This window comes from Trachinotus anak, unplaced genomic scaffold, assembly GCF_046630095.1.
Source record: "Trachinotus anak isolate AG129_WGS33_773 ecotype Australia unplaced genomic scaffold, CSIRO_AGI_Tana_v1 ptg000009l, whole genome shotgun sequence".
NCBI lineage: Eukaryota > Metazoa > Chordata > Actinopteri > Carangiformes > Carangidae > Trachinotus > Trachinotus anak.
In genome coordinates, this window is record NW_027273860.1 from 9891915 (window position 1) to 9906667 (window position 14753).

General features: G+C 39.1%; 1 long non-coding RNA gene across 1 annotated transcript; it reads right to left on the reverse strand.

Moving 5' to 3' along the window:
- Window positions 1-2811: 2811 nt before the first annotated feature.
- On the reverse strand, window positions 2812-7982 carry LOC139625715 (uncharacterized). Its single transcript, XR_011691988.1, has 3 exons — window positions 7665-7982; window positions 7463-7533; window positions 2812-3699 (listed from the first exon to the last, which is right to left on the reverse strand). It is a non-coding gene; the product is annotated as an uncharacterized lncRNA (long non-coding RNA).
- Between the last annotated feature and the right edge of the window lie 6771 nt (window positions 7983-14753).

Below are 14753 nucleotides of genomic sequence, written 5' to 3' on the forward strand. Positions count from 1 at the left end.
TAAATGGTGCTTTTATTCAAGGAAATCCCTCTTTTCCCCATAATTAGTAATAAATCTCATGGTTCTTGCAAGGAAACTACTGAACAGAAAATTGTAGCTCTGTAAAATAAAGCATTTTTATTCATTTGTATTTTCCACAATTTATGTCAGGCACACAGGTGCAGGAGCAAAACATTCACCACCATCAGGTTCAGGTTGAGTCTTTGGTACTGACAGTTCAAAGTCCTTATCACTATATTCCTACTGGCTTTGTTGGAACCCCTCGATGGAGCTGCATAACTCTCTAGGTTATGGGCTCTGGGGATCTGAGGTCTTTAGTGTGAAGCTCTGTGTGGATCACAGTCTCCTGGTGAAGCTCCATGCTATGAATGTAAAGAATCTTCCTTCAGATCTTTCTTTGAAGTCTTCTTTTTAAGATTCACTCCTAAACTGATTTACTGTAGATTGAAAGCTAATAATCCAGTTTAAAGTAAGTAAAATGTTATTCTTCATTGCTCCTATCAAGCTAATATGGCTTAATTCTAAGTGTTTCTTTTTGGTAGTTTTAAGGTTAAAGGTCAGGAAGAAGTGGTCAGATTTGTTTTGCTTCATATCAGCAAAGCCAACTTGATTATTCGCAACAAAGCATGTAAAAGTGAGAAGAAGCTACTGTGTTATCCCAATAAAACAGCATACGGCCTAACTCATTTTGTTGCTAGAAAAACTATGAAAAATTTAAATGGAGTCATCACGTAATGATTTTTTTTTTTCTGATACTTTGGGGAATCATGGCAAAAGGTTTCATAGCCACTGATCCAGCCAGTGGATGGACAGACTGAACAGCCAGTTCCTGACTCCTTAGGCCCCTGCTGCTCATGGAGCAAAAATAGAAATTGATATGTCCTCTGTGCTCTGAAAGCAGTTATATCTCTACATATTTATGTCAAGATACAATGCAATGCTAACTTTCTCTTCACCCCATGCATCCTTTTGATGTGTATGTACTATAGCATGTATGCTGTTAGCTTTATGCATAAATGCCTGGATGGCTACGTACACAGGCTTTTGGGATTATATTATTTACTGCAAGGCATGCATGAGTCTGACATGTGCATGTCTATGCAAGCACAAACAGGTGCTTACCTTCTTTATGTCTGGATGCATTTATGTGGCGTGCATGATGGAACATGAGTAAACAGGTCTAAGTGAGCAGGCAGGCCGTCCATGAGTGAAAGGCAGAGGGAGGGTTCAGCTGTACCACTCAGTATGTTTGCTACCCTGCTACTTGGGGATGACACATCGGAGGAAGGAAAAGATGAATGCGATGCAGTGTTTGTATGTTTATCAGCAGGTCTCAGAAGGAAGAGGATGCTCACTTAATTGATGGCTGCTCATTGTCAGATAACTCAGACGTGGTCAGACTCCTGTGTGTTTCAAAATGCCAACTTTTGGTTTCTTAAATCTCTGCAGCTTTCGATACTCATGACTGATCAGGCAAAACACACATTGGGCAAAAGTAAGTTGCTGACTGAAAGTGCCACCACTCCAGGTCCTGCATAAATAGCAAGTGTCTTCCTGCTTCTTCCCTTTGTCTTGTCTGCATTTCTGTGGGTGGATGAACAGATGTGATAGGCAGTTGCAGTGTTTAGCACTGGCTAATGATGATGGATAAAGATGTTGATTATAGACAGGGGTGGCTACACGCCTTGACTGGCATTCAGTCTGTCCCTCTCTGCTTCCACCAATACCTCCCACTTTTTTCCTCCCACCAACATGTTAAAGTAGCACAATAATCATTCTTCCTCGCTCTGTCGCTCTCATTTGTTCCTTTACTGTTAAGCTGATTCCATTTAGGAGTTAAGGGCTTTTGGGTAAGGAGAGAACAAATTCTGCAATGGTGGGAAAATGAGTTGTGGAAATTTGAATGTTCAAGATGTAGTGACAATAAATTCTATTCCGGCTGAACAGTACTGTCTTTAATTCACTTACTGTTCACCCGATTTTCAGTGGAAGTGAATGCATTTGAAACTTTCTCCTGTCTGAAGCAAGCAAAGTAGAGGAGACAGCAAGTCCGCTGTCATCATCCTCATGTGTGTCTGCACTTGTATTCATTATGTTGTGGAGGCAAAAATATGTTCACACAGTCACATTACGGAGGCTCACTACCTTCCATTTGGGAGCAAAAAGCTGCTTCCTACATGTTTAAAGTAATAGTTTGATATTTAGGTAGATAAGGACAAGTGACACTGTCATACAGGGAGCAGCCAGTTAATTTAGTTTTGCATAGAGACTGGTAGGATGGGAGAACAGCTATAGCCCAGCTGGGACTAAATGTTGTGAAATCTGCTGCACCTGGCCAAGAATTTATCATGCACATAACCCCATGAAACCACAAATTGTTTGTACAATTATGTAAAGCTTAAACAAACAAATACAGCGTTAATTAATGAGCTTTTTAGGTGAAATTTGTTAAACTGACATAGTGTGTGTTTGCACACAAATGAGTCTATATGAACATATGTATGCGTGTGTGTGTGCATAAAGCTTCCTGTGATGACAGGTTAATACCATCAGATTGAATGCATATTGTCACCAAGAGGGAAGTTAAAGCCTTTTAAACATATCAACCAATTACAGAGGATCAAAGCAACTGATGGCGTGTATCCCACACATTCTCACATATATGAAAAGAAATGCATACATACGGTGATACATAATCATGATAAAGCTGCAGGGCTGGGTTGCAGCATTGGAAGGTTTCTTTAAGACATAATCGGTTTGTTTTAGTGAGATTTGTTTTTATTCAGATGTTAAAACCTGCCTTCTGGGAAAGGGGATGACATCAAGTGATTTCTGTACAAGATTGGATTTTATTGTACATATCAGTATTCTACAGTATTCTGGTGGTTTATCATGTCAATGTTCAAACCTCTTGTAGGATAATCTGATAGTGGAGAGGGAGATTTCTACCAACATAAATATAACTTGAAATGTTACACAAGATTAAGAAAGGGAAAAAAATAACAGAAACTGCATCCACACAACTTTTTATGATTCAGACACATTGTCATCATTGGGGTTGTTACAATAAAAAGAAAAGCAGTTTGGGTTCTGGGTGTGGCAGGTTGTAACATGTAACTATGTGGTACCCTCAGTATTTATCAGAGAAAAAACTAAAAATGCTTTTATTGTTTAATCACCATGTTAATACCAGGATTTCAGAAATACTTAAGCCAAAAGGTTCATTTCTGTTGTTTTTTTATATTTATTGTTTTTCTATCAGGGTAACTGTTTAATTATATTCCCTTTATTACCCAACATGAAGGTCGTACACAGTGTTTCTAAGCATTCACCACACTGGCACTGTCATACATTAGATTTTTTTCATTGACCTAGTCAAAATTAGATATGTGTTTAGTCTGAAAATACAGGAATAAGCCTATAAAATACCCACTGTGCCTTAGTTCTTCAAAAATTGTACAATGTAATCTCGTAATACAATGATTGATACAACCCACATAAAAAATATACTTATTGAACAGATTTAGTGCTTAGAGCTTACTCCAAGGTCTCCTACTGTACTAAAGCTTGAGTGTTATCCCACACTTGTACGTTGCTTTGGATAAAAGTGTCTGCCGATGATATCAGTGTCCTGTGTCCCGGTGGTCGCTGCCACCTTGGTTAATACACTTGACATCAGAGTTTTATGGAAGCCCGTCCCTGCCAAAAAATATGAAGTGATAAACAGGATAGTAATGCTCATGGTAAGTCAAAGTTGTGAGATAGTAAATTATGAGATAGTGAGTAAAAGTTGAAATATACTAACTCAAAGTTCGTACTTTGTTTGAATCAAAATTATGAGATTATAATCCATACTTTTCATTTACTATTTTATCTATTTGACTTAGTATTTTATACTTTGGAATTTTTGCATAGACAATGCCTAAACACACTCTCACTAACAAACCCTTAAAAGAATGAGGCCCTGTCCAATACTCCCTCTTTCATGAATCCTCAGTCACATTTATCCCTCTCCTTTGATGAGGAGTTAACAAGAGGACAATTGGAAGCTTCAAGAGGAAAGTGTTCTTTGTGTGTGTCGTGACAAACATTCCTAAGTAGTGCTGAGGATGTGAGGTAACTTTTCATGGCTTTTTTCTTTTCTTGACGGAAATGGAACTCCATAAATTTCGACTTCAACTTAAATTTTTTCTGTACACATACATGTCCATACATCGGGCCAATTTTGGGTTTGACGTCTTTTTCACAGGAACTTAAACATGTGAACGAGAGGTGATGGGAATCAAACTGCCAAGTGCGTGATTAATGGCCATCCGACTCTACAAACTGAGCTACAGTCTTCATAAATACATCTTTGTGTTTATATGTAATTTGAAACTTTATCTATGCTGCACCGCAGGAGCGTTGTTGTCTTTAACCCTGCTTTGTTTCAGGATCAGTCTGCATTGATTGGCGAGCTGACTCTCCACAGTTTATGTGTTAAAATCAAACGTGACTTGACTTTGTGGGGTTTTTTTTATCTTCAGCAGCAGTCTGGGCACTGATACCCTGATAGCATGCAAATCTCTACATGTTCCTATATAGGCCGTGCCTCAACACACTTTTGCAAATAAACCATTAAAAGGGTGTGGCCCTGTCCCGCACTCGCCCACATCTCCTTCGTGTATCCGCAGTTGCATTTATCTCACTCCTTTGATAAGGACTTAACAAGAGGAGGAATGTGGGCCTCAAGAGGACAGTGTTCTTCGTGTGTTTCGTGAGTAACATTCATAAGTAGAACTTAGGATAAGATAACTATTTACTGTGATTACCTATTAAATTCAGGATGCATCAAATGAACCTGTTCTGTTTCAATGGAAGACGTGGACATGAAACAAAAACAGAGAAAACCAATGGCAATGACAAATGGACTTTGCGAAAAAAAAAAAAAAAGTCAAGATAAAGAATGAAGAGTCCAACTACAACTCATTAAATTCATAGTTTCAACAGTCAGTTAAGGACCCTGCACCAAGGCATCACCAACAAGCCCTTGAGAAACCTTCACACACAGTTTGTGTGATTACATGTACACACCAACAAAGATCAAGCATACAAAGCTAGTACACACACTATCCCACAAACACAGTCAATGGTTTGCATAGTAGCCAATGTGCTCTACCTCTTCAGGATAACTGCTGTGTTTCGATGTTCCCTCAGATCTCCTGTGGACGAGATTAAAGAGCAAACGCTGCTGCCCTGAGAATTACCATCACAATACGGCTTTGTGATTATTATTGGCAGGCCAGGTCTCAACCAGGGAGCTACTTTTGGAGTTAATGAGCAGAGGGGAAGCAAGAGATAAAGATAGAGGCAGAACAACCTAACCACACCTATCAGGATTCATCTGAGGAACAATCTTCTCTCCCTCTTTAGTGGGAGACAGCTGAACGGAGGGAAATTCCCTCAGTACACGTGCTCCTCTATTTCCCAGGAGAAACTGATTCTTTCTGAGGGAAATCATGGCAATTAAATGATTATTTCACCTATCAGGAAGACTTACTGAATCTCGCAAAACTGCACTTAGTTGCAGATAAGCTGTAGTCCTTAAATGGAGGCATATGTTCAATAATGTATTGGGAGTTGGCATGCATAAGTAATGCATTCTATGCACGGTCACACCTTTTTCACTTTAGACCCTCAGCTTCTGGGTTCCCCTTATTCTGTCAATCTGTTGAGCAATTAAAGCAAGAGAAAAATGTCAATTCAAGTGTGTGAGGGTGCCTGAGTGCACATCCATGTGGGACAGAAAAACAGAGACAGAGCAGGAGGGACAGAGAAAAATGATGGTCACGTAAAGATTTGATTATCATATTTTCTTCCTATGGAAGCCAAAGTACATGCAGCATTAAATATTGTATAATTACATCACATTTAGACCCAAACTGCCATAATGACTCACTAATTACACACTTTGTTCTCATGTTCACCGTCCATTTGCTGCTGATGCTTTGACAAAGGTTAATTTACCAGAGCTGGGAAGGGCAACAAAAAAATCCTTCCTCTTTCCTCATTTGGAAAGCTTCCCACATTTCTTTTTTTATCACACCCTCACAAGCACATGGATGCAACCGGTTGCCTTAATCAGCACACAGACATACACTCCATCTCTCTGCTTCCTGGTAGACCTCTCTCTAGACCTGGACCCCTTGTTCTCAGTTTCAATTTTCCCCTATTCTCTGTTCCCTCTCTCTGCTGGATGAGATACTCTGCACATGTGACTCCTCAGACTCTGAGAGCCACACTTAACTGGTTCTACACACAATTTTTACTTTCTTCCTCATTTCTCTTCTTTTTTTGTGTGTGTCAGTGTATTTGAATTGTTCTATCTCCAGCTTATTCTGCTCGGCAATCACATGTGCTTTGTCAGGCTGTCGCGTATCGATTGTTCAGTGATGACGAAAAGGTGGTTGTTACCGCGAGGCCGTATTGACTGCTGTGTAGCTGCGTGCTTCACCTCCAGTCTACATGTGGTTGGAATCGAGAACTGACTCAAAGGAATCAATATTTTGGGAAAAACACTTTGCCACTTTGTTACCTCTGTAATGCACAGGTTCTGTCTCATTTGTTCGATCCATATAAAAACCCTAAAGTGTAAAAGCAGTGTCTTGTGCTACCTTTGGACAGAGTTTCCCCATTTGCAGTTTTTATGCTAATTTAACTTACAAACTTGAGAGTGGTATCAACTCTTGGCAAGGAAGGAAGTAAACATATTTCCTTGAGACGTCTCACAACTCCGTAAAGTGTTCAACTGATGTGTGCTACTGAATTTTAAACACTCCTTCAATCGTTTGCGCTCCCTCTTTTTCCCACTCAAATCTATCAAATTCTTTACCTTGGTGTCCTTTCCTTTCTGTGTGTTGCCCAAGGACCTGTCTTTTTCTGATACCAATTTCCTTTTTGTGTGTCACACCTTTCCTTTCTTTCATATTATGGCTTTCCTCACCACTATAATCCACTCTCACTCTCCCTCCTGCAGGCCCATGCTGCCTGTTAGTCCTGTGAAACTTGTTAATTAAATCTACAGATTGAAAGACCCCAGGGAACGATGTTTAATCGATGAGCACAAATAGATGACTTTCATTCCACACAATTCCTCCCATAACACTCCTCAGTCCAACCCATGGTCCAATTGAGAGAAGTGTGTGTTTTCAATTGTACAATTACACAGAGGCCATCTAAACAACACGAGAGCAATTTCAATTACTAAATGTTAACAGTCTCCCTGTGTCACTGAAAGTAAATTGTTTCTCTACCTCACAATACCTCTCTTTTTTGCAAGCTCTGTGCTTCAAATGTAAAATTTACGCCTTTCCCCTTGAACTCTGCACTCCCTCGCGCTCCTCTCCTGTCCCCTCCTCTTTCGCTGTTGATATGTCAGCTAAATCAGGAAAGACGGTGCTGCCACTGGAGACTTAATGAGTACCTGGTGCATAGCGGAGGTGGTTTCCTTTAACCAGCGGCTGTCATCTCATTCCCAGAGCCCGACCAATGTCACTGAAGATTCACAAGGAACGGAAGAGAGGTCAAATGCAAATGGAGTTATAACTGTGACTAGCCATGTACAAATGAAGACAAATATTCATGCATGAAATGTGGCACGAACACATGTGGACTCACATACATACCAAGTGCACTCAGTAGTCAGACAGAGGGGTGCCTGGCCTTTCTTCGGCTGCAGGCAGTATCCTGTTTCATCCAGCTGTTCTTTTGCCCCTCCAGCTAACTCTGTATCTGACCTCCACATTTCCAGCAACAACAACCCGACCCAGCTGGCTCAAACATCAGCAACACCCACAACAACACTGAAATGCAAAGTCACAGAGAAAACATGGCCATGATTCATCAGCGACACAACAACTGCTCTGAAAATAGTCCTAAAGTGCCTGCAAATATGCCATCAATATAGGTGAACTTCAGCGGCTGTTTCATAAAAATAAAAACGATTTTTATTCTTAGATTCACTCTAATGTAAGTTATGCAGGTGCACAAAAATGAATACTTACTTATTTTGGGTGAATAAGAGCTGTGTTTCCATGGTAACAATCAGTGACACCTGATGAAAAGTGGCAATCAGTATCACCTGCTGTCAAAAAAGGGAAAATATGGCTCAATTTTTTCTGTTTGTTTGCTTTTTTCTTTTTTTTTTTAAACCACAGCTTCTGTGCTTAGAATGAACAGACGTGAACACAGTGGCGCTGGAGCTCAGCTGGCAATGTTTTTTCAAGAGTCATTTCTGCAGCATTCATAACAGGGTTTTGTTAATGTTGTTGTTGTTGTTGTTTTGTTTGGACTTCTGTTTTTTGGGGGGAGGGGGTTTTGTTTGTTTTTTTTGTTTTGTTTTTTTTTACAAATTTTAAGATAATTGATAAATAGACATCTTTGTGCAGGAATCTGGATCTAAGTCATATTCAGCTTCTATAGTTTAATCATATCAGTCCCAGGTGTGATGCAAAAATAAAAACAAATTTAATTTTTCCTCTAAAAGTCATTTTATCATAGGATAAGGAAATAAATTGATTGACCTAAAATTCATTCCATAAGCTATTCTGCTGGAGTCATGAAGAAATATGATAATGCAATAATAATAACAATGCAAATAAATCCATTAAGAATTTCAACCCCTACAGTCAAACCTTCAGATGATACAGATTGGATGTATGATTTTGTTTATTATATCAGAACAGGCTTTGATTAGAACTATGTCTCAGCTATCACAGTGTCATCCACTTATGGTGTCCAGTTTAGTGTTTTTGATTGAAAATATAGCACTGCAGACACTCACTGAGATAAAAAAAAAAAAAAATGCAAATTCAGGCTCCCTTGTGTACTTGTGCTGAAGAGAGATAAGATGGTGCGACAGCAACACAGTGTAAGGCCACCAGTATCCAAAAGGCATGCTTAGGGACCAACAGGCTGAAATAATAATATTCTACTTCTTTTCAGCTCCTGTACTTTGAGTTGTTATTGTTACCATTGTCTTTTTCCCCCTTGTGATAACAGGTGTATTTTGAGCATTTCTTTGTGCATTTTTTGTTTGTATCTTTCGTGTTTTCGTCAGGTATCCAAACTAAAGCCTGCCTTTTATTTTATAAGTGCATTAATATATCTGGAACTAAATCATTACTACTATTAATAAGCCTTGATGTGTATATTATTTCACTCTATGCGCTACTATATACACTGAGGTCACGCAAATTGTAAACAAACCATATTTTATTCAGCAACCTCAAATAACCCAATTTAAACAACAGCAGTGGGAATGATTCTTGAATCACTACCACAAACATGCATGCATACAGTAAATTGTATAGTGTCACAAACATCACCTCACTAGTGAAGCAGGTGAAATACTGTTGATTGGATATGGGTATACTGTGGCCCCATCTTATGCATTTCAAATGACTTTGCTTGTGTAGATGGATGTACTTGAAAAGCAGATGTAAATATCCCAGTTTAAACTTGAACAGCCGCATCTTCCCTAATGATGCCATTTCTTTGCCAAATGTCCCAAGTGTAGGTTGAGTAACTGAGCTCAAGACTTGTGCTGAAGAGGTGAAGAACATCAGAGATTTGTGTCTACATGTGGCTGCCTGACAGCCTTTTCATCAATGACGTCCAAACATTGGACAAATGCCAGAGTTTCAGTGAGTGTTTGGGCTTCATCATTCACAGAACAACACACCACATTAAGCGTGGAGGAAGAAGGTAAAGAATTCTGCTCACAGATTGTATACACAGAAGAGAAGTTTTGGGTGAAGGTGAAGTGAACGACATCTGACAGAGGTCTGATAGGCTGAATACATAGTATCCACAACTGAGCCATCAGAACATCTGCTTCTTGATTTAATCAAGACACAAGGAAATTGCCTTCAAACTCAGTTAATGTTAGTATATCTATCAAAGTGGCAGCACCAATCACACTGCTGGTTTCTAAGGCAAAAACCTAGAACGTCTTGGGAAATATCTTAAAGACCTCGTCACTCAAAAGCGTGTTTTTACTGAAGCTAACTCTCTTGGATATTTGATTTTATACAGATTGATGTTTATGCTTCTTTCCTATGCTGGGGGGTGGGGGGAATCTCAGTTGGAGATGTGCATGCACATCATTTGCGTCATCACAAGAAGTGGCAGGCAACCAGTCATGCTCCAAAAACTGATTTTTCAGTGAAGCTGGAGACAGCTTGTGTCAAGTGGTTAGAGCCACACGCTTCCTTCCACATTTTATCCAAGGAAAAGATTGGATTTTATCAGCCAGCAAGTTCATTGTGAAGCCTGATGCCACCCTGCAAACTATCCTGAGGTTACAACTGCAAGTGGGAGTCAGTGTATTTATTTTATTAAACCAAGTCTCAAGAGAAATCTATCTTTTTGTAAGATATTTCCTGGGTGACATTGATATTGTTAGCTCTCTGGTAGCCATTGCTGTTATGTAGCAGATTGAATCAGACAATGTGCGTTTACAGAGCTCACATATGAACTACGAGACCTGATGTTATAACTGTGGCACCAATGATTCTCTAATGTCAGCTGCAAAGGTGTCCTGCATGTTGAAGCCCTTTGAATCTCACAGACACAGTTGAGGTTAGGGTCCAATTCAGCCAAAATTATTTAAGTCTGCTGAGATACCAACATGTTTATATGTCTCTCAAAAGTGAATGAGTGCTATGGCGCTCAGTAGCACTGGCTCTCAGCAATCCGGTAATTTCTGGTCGTACAAAATAGAGCACAAATGAGAATCAGCTTGACTTCTTTAAAATGACATGCCTTGTGCAGCTGCTAGTTATCGAGTTCAGAACAGTATAAGGAGACCAGCAGTGGTGGTAGGTGGAACAGGAGCCCTGAGGCAACAGCATATTCACATATTCATAGACTAGAATTCTCAATAGATGTGCTAAGAAGTTTTCAGTTGTTTATTGGAATTTCATTTGTGGAAAATCCATTATAAACAAAATATTACTCAATGCAGGGTATTGTTATATTTTCTAAATTGTGTCCAGAGGGGCTCTTTAAAGGAATAATCTGCCACTGTTCGTGGTGAGTCTATTCAATGCTGCACAGCAGATGTGACTTTAAGCTGAATGAGCGCATCTGCTTTTGATGTTCCTTCAAATCCAGATGAACTTCTAATTCTCTGCTGACGGCAATCTCCATTCGTGAAGGTGAGAAGAAAGAGAACCTCATGTTCAAGAGCAGGAACAATCGGATTTCTCTGCACGCTTTTCATTTCTCTCACTTAAAAATTCACTTTTTTTTACTGGTCGTCTGTTCCCTCAAAGCCTGCTGTCAACTTTCATTTTTCTGCCATCCCATCATTCCCACATGTCCTTATTTCTTTTCATTCACAATCCAGTTCTTTGTGAATACCCTGCGAGCCCTGCAAGTCAGAGAAAAAAGTTTTTCAGAAAAAAAACAAAAAAAAACATAGTACTATAATGTGTGTTAAAGTTTGCACCACTCACATGTCACAAAGCAGCTATTGCAACGTTAGGCAATCCGTGGAGGCAAACAAACCTCCACTGATGCCTCACTTCATCAGTACAAGGAACAACCAAACCCTTCGAAGAATGCTATCACTATTTAATCAAGGCGCTGCCTGGAAGCCCATCAAGATGTTGAGTCACATTCTTGAGAACAAAACCCTCTAAGCTGTCATTACAATCAAATCTATTGATTTCAGCCTGATTGCCGGTGACTGTCACTGTTTAACCTCCCCTCAGTGTTAACATACACGAGAATGTGCGAACCCAAACAAAGGTATAAGGCCAAATCATGTGGACGATGGTTTACATTTGAACCAGTGTAGCCTTTTTAACAGGCCTATCAGTGAGGCAGTATGATTTAAATTGTTGATAATCTGCCAGGCTTTGACATAATACACATTTTTTCTCCATCCAACTGCTTTCAATTGCACAAAAGAATTAATAATATACAAACAAGACCATATTGCTTTATGAGTTTATAAATAATGAATTTAGAAATAACAATAAACAATCCTGAATTATGGCTGACATGCATATGAATAGATCGTTTGCAGTGGAAATCCACGAGGGTGGTTTGATTGATGGCAGGTTATAACATAAAGTCTCCATCATTTAGGCCTCCTTTACCACATGTCGTTTTTCTCTTTCAAACAAGCACCACATAAGCTATAAACAACTGTGGCAATCAAATATAACTGGTTTGAAGGTGCATTAAAGAATTAGGATCAGGATATTAAAGGAAATCACATAGAAAACTCCCACGAGGTTATATCCCACGTGTCAAACAATTAGATGATTAGATGAATCTATCAATCATCACTCATTGTGGAAGAGGTTAGCTGTAAACACTTCAAAATGTTTAGTGTTAATGTTTTACCTAACACTCCCTCTGTCCCTTTATGCATCTCTCCCTTCTTCCATTTCTGCAAAAAGCCCAGATCTGAAATTATGCTGAATGAGGCATTCCTTCCCCATTTTTCCCGTGCTAACCGATGACGCTCATCAGTAAAGGTCAAATCCTACATGGCCTTTTCATCTGTCCACTGTCCTACTACACTGAGCAGAGCTGACCTTTCGTTGAACTTCCTGTGACCTCTAGGGCAGCAGAGCAGTAAAAATGAAAAGCCTGCTTTAGTGAAACACAGAAACTACAGAAGTACAAGCTAATGCAACCTTCAGTAACATCAGACGTCCTTAAACCCTTAATTAACTAAACATTTAGATACATTTCTTTTATCCAGACAAATTATGCACTCTCTGCATTTTAGCTCTGTGGATAGGAGCAGCTGTTACTACATCATACAATAATCATGCCTTTAGGAATTGAACCACTGTACAGAAGGATCTTCACGCCCACAATTTAAAAGTGCCAAAAATGAAAAATGTTTGTTACCCTTGTGTCCCTGAGTGTATTTTTCCGCTATCGATCAGTAAGACAAATACATGTCAGAAAAAGCACTTTTTAATATTGTCTAAAAATTCCAACCATTTTTCTTACTGTGGCGTGTATTTTTGCTGACAAATAAAAAAAAACACTTTTTCCAATAAAATAAAATGTGAGCTTAGGTCGACCCAGACAACCTCTACTCAAGTAACATCTGCAGGTTGTTTTCCTTAGTCCAGCAGCATATTTCTTTGACTTTGGTGTGTGTGCACACAGAAAAAGTACCAACTTTGATTCTGAGAATGAACAACAGACCTGATACTATTAGTTAATTAATACAATACTGAATAGACAGAAAGTTAGTGAACCACATATCATTCAGCATTGACATCAATTCACCAAATATGCAGTAGAGTTGAAACATTACCCTGTTCAGACCAATAAAGTTCAGGGACACTCTCTCTCTCTAACAGCATGGCTCTGGGGATGGCGATATTGATTGGTTGGTCATCACTTTGGTTCAGACTGAAATATCTCAAGGGATTGCCATTCATTTTGCTACATTTGTCTATGGATAGATGGATACCAATAACTTTAGTGGTCCCCTGATATTTAATCTAGCACCACCAGCAGGTAAAAAAAAAATTGTTGACATTTCCCATTTAAATTTTGATACAGATGTTCATGTTCCCCAGAGCATTAACCCTAATAACTGTGGTAATCCTGACTTTTCATCCGGCACCATCAGGTCAAAATTTTAAATTGTCAATACTTTGGTTTGTGGAAAGCCACCTTGGCTGTACTGAACTAAGATGGGAAGCTTTACACCTACTAAACATCAACATGTTAGCATGGGAAGCATGTGAGCATGCTAATGTTACAGCCTCACAAAGCTGCTTGCATGGCTGCATTCTCTTATTTGACTAAGTTGACTATATAATTCAGTGTTGACATCAATATATCAATACGCAGTAGGTCAAAACAATGCCCGGCAACAACCCAGTGTGGACTTTTATCTGTTTTCCTTCACTGAATTTGTGCTCCTGCACCAAGCCTAAATATAGGATAGGATTTGCACAAAACTGCACTTTAGTGAAGCCAAACAGAGGCTTAGAAACAGCTTGATTCACCAACCCTTCAATACACCATTGCTCTGACATGTTCAGCAAAGTCTGTACCACATGCAGCCCTTGACCTCTGTAATCACAAACAGGATGAGGAGAACAGTGGGCTTCTTCAAGGAATAAAAAGAGCACATTCATTTCTAATAACACAATCAATATCATAAGAGAAACACATGACTGAATGAGTGGTCAATTAATGATTTTAGTTCCTACTTTTGGTATTAAAATGATAAACCAACCGTTTAATCCGCCATTACTTTCACACAACAACCACATCTCATGTGTACACAAATAACACATCGGGTGTTGCTGTGCGAATACTGGTACCACAAAAAAAAAAAAAAAAAAAGGATTTCAAACCTATTCCAGTTAACCTGTAAGAAAATATGGAGAATATGAACTAAATAATAATAATGAAGCATGAAATGAAGAAAAGGCCTGGAGATAAACCAGTTATAACCAGACCAGGAAAATGATGTATTCTAAACACTTTCACAAAAAGAGAACTATTCTTCTTTTACTGTTTTCATGTCACATCCAATTCAATTTACACATGACACCAGGGCATGAAGTCACAAGGTCTGTTAACCAATAAGTCTGGAGCATTAATGTATTATGACCTTTTCTCTATAGTTCAGCAGAGTGCTTGAACCTACACTTATACATTATGATGCGCAGAGTCGCAGCCCTGATAAAATATTCACTCAGGGCGCCCAACAGAGGAAG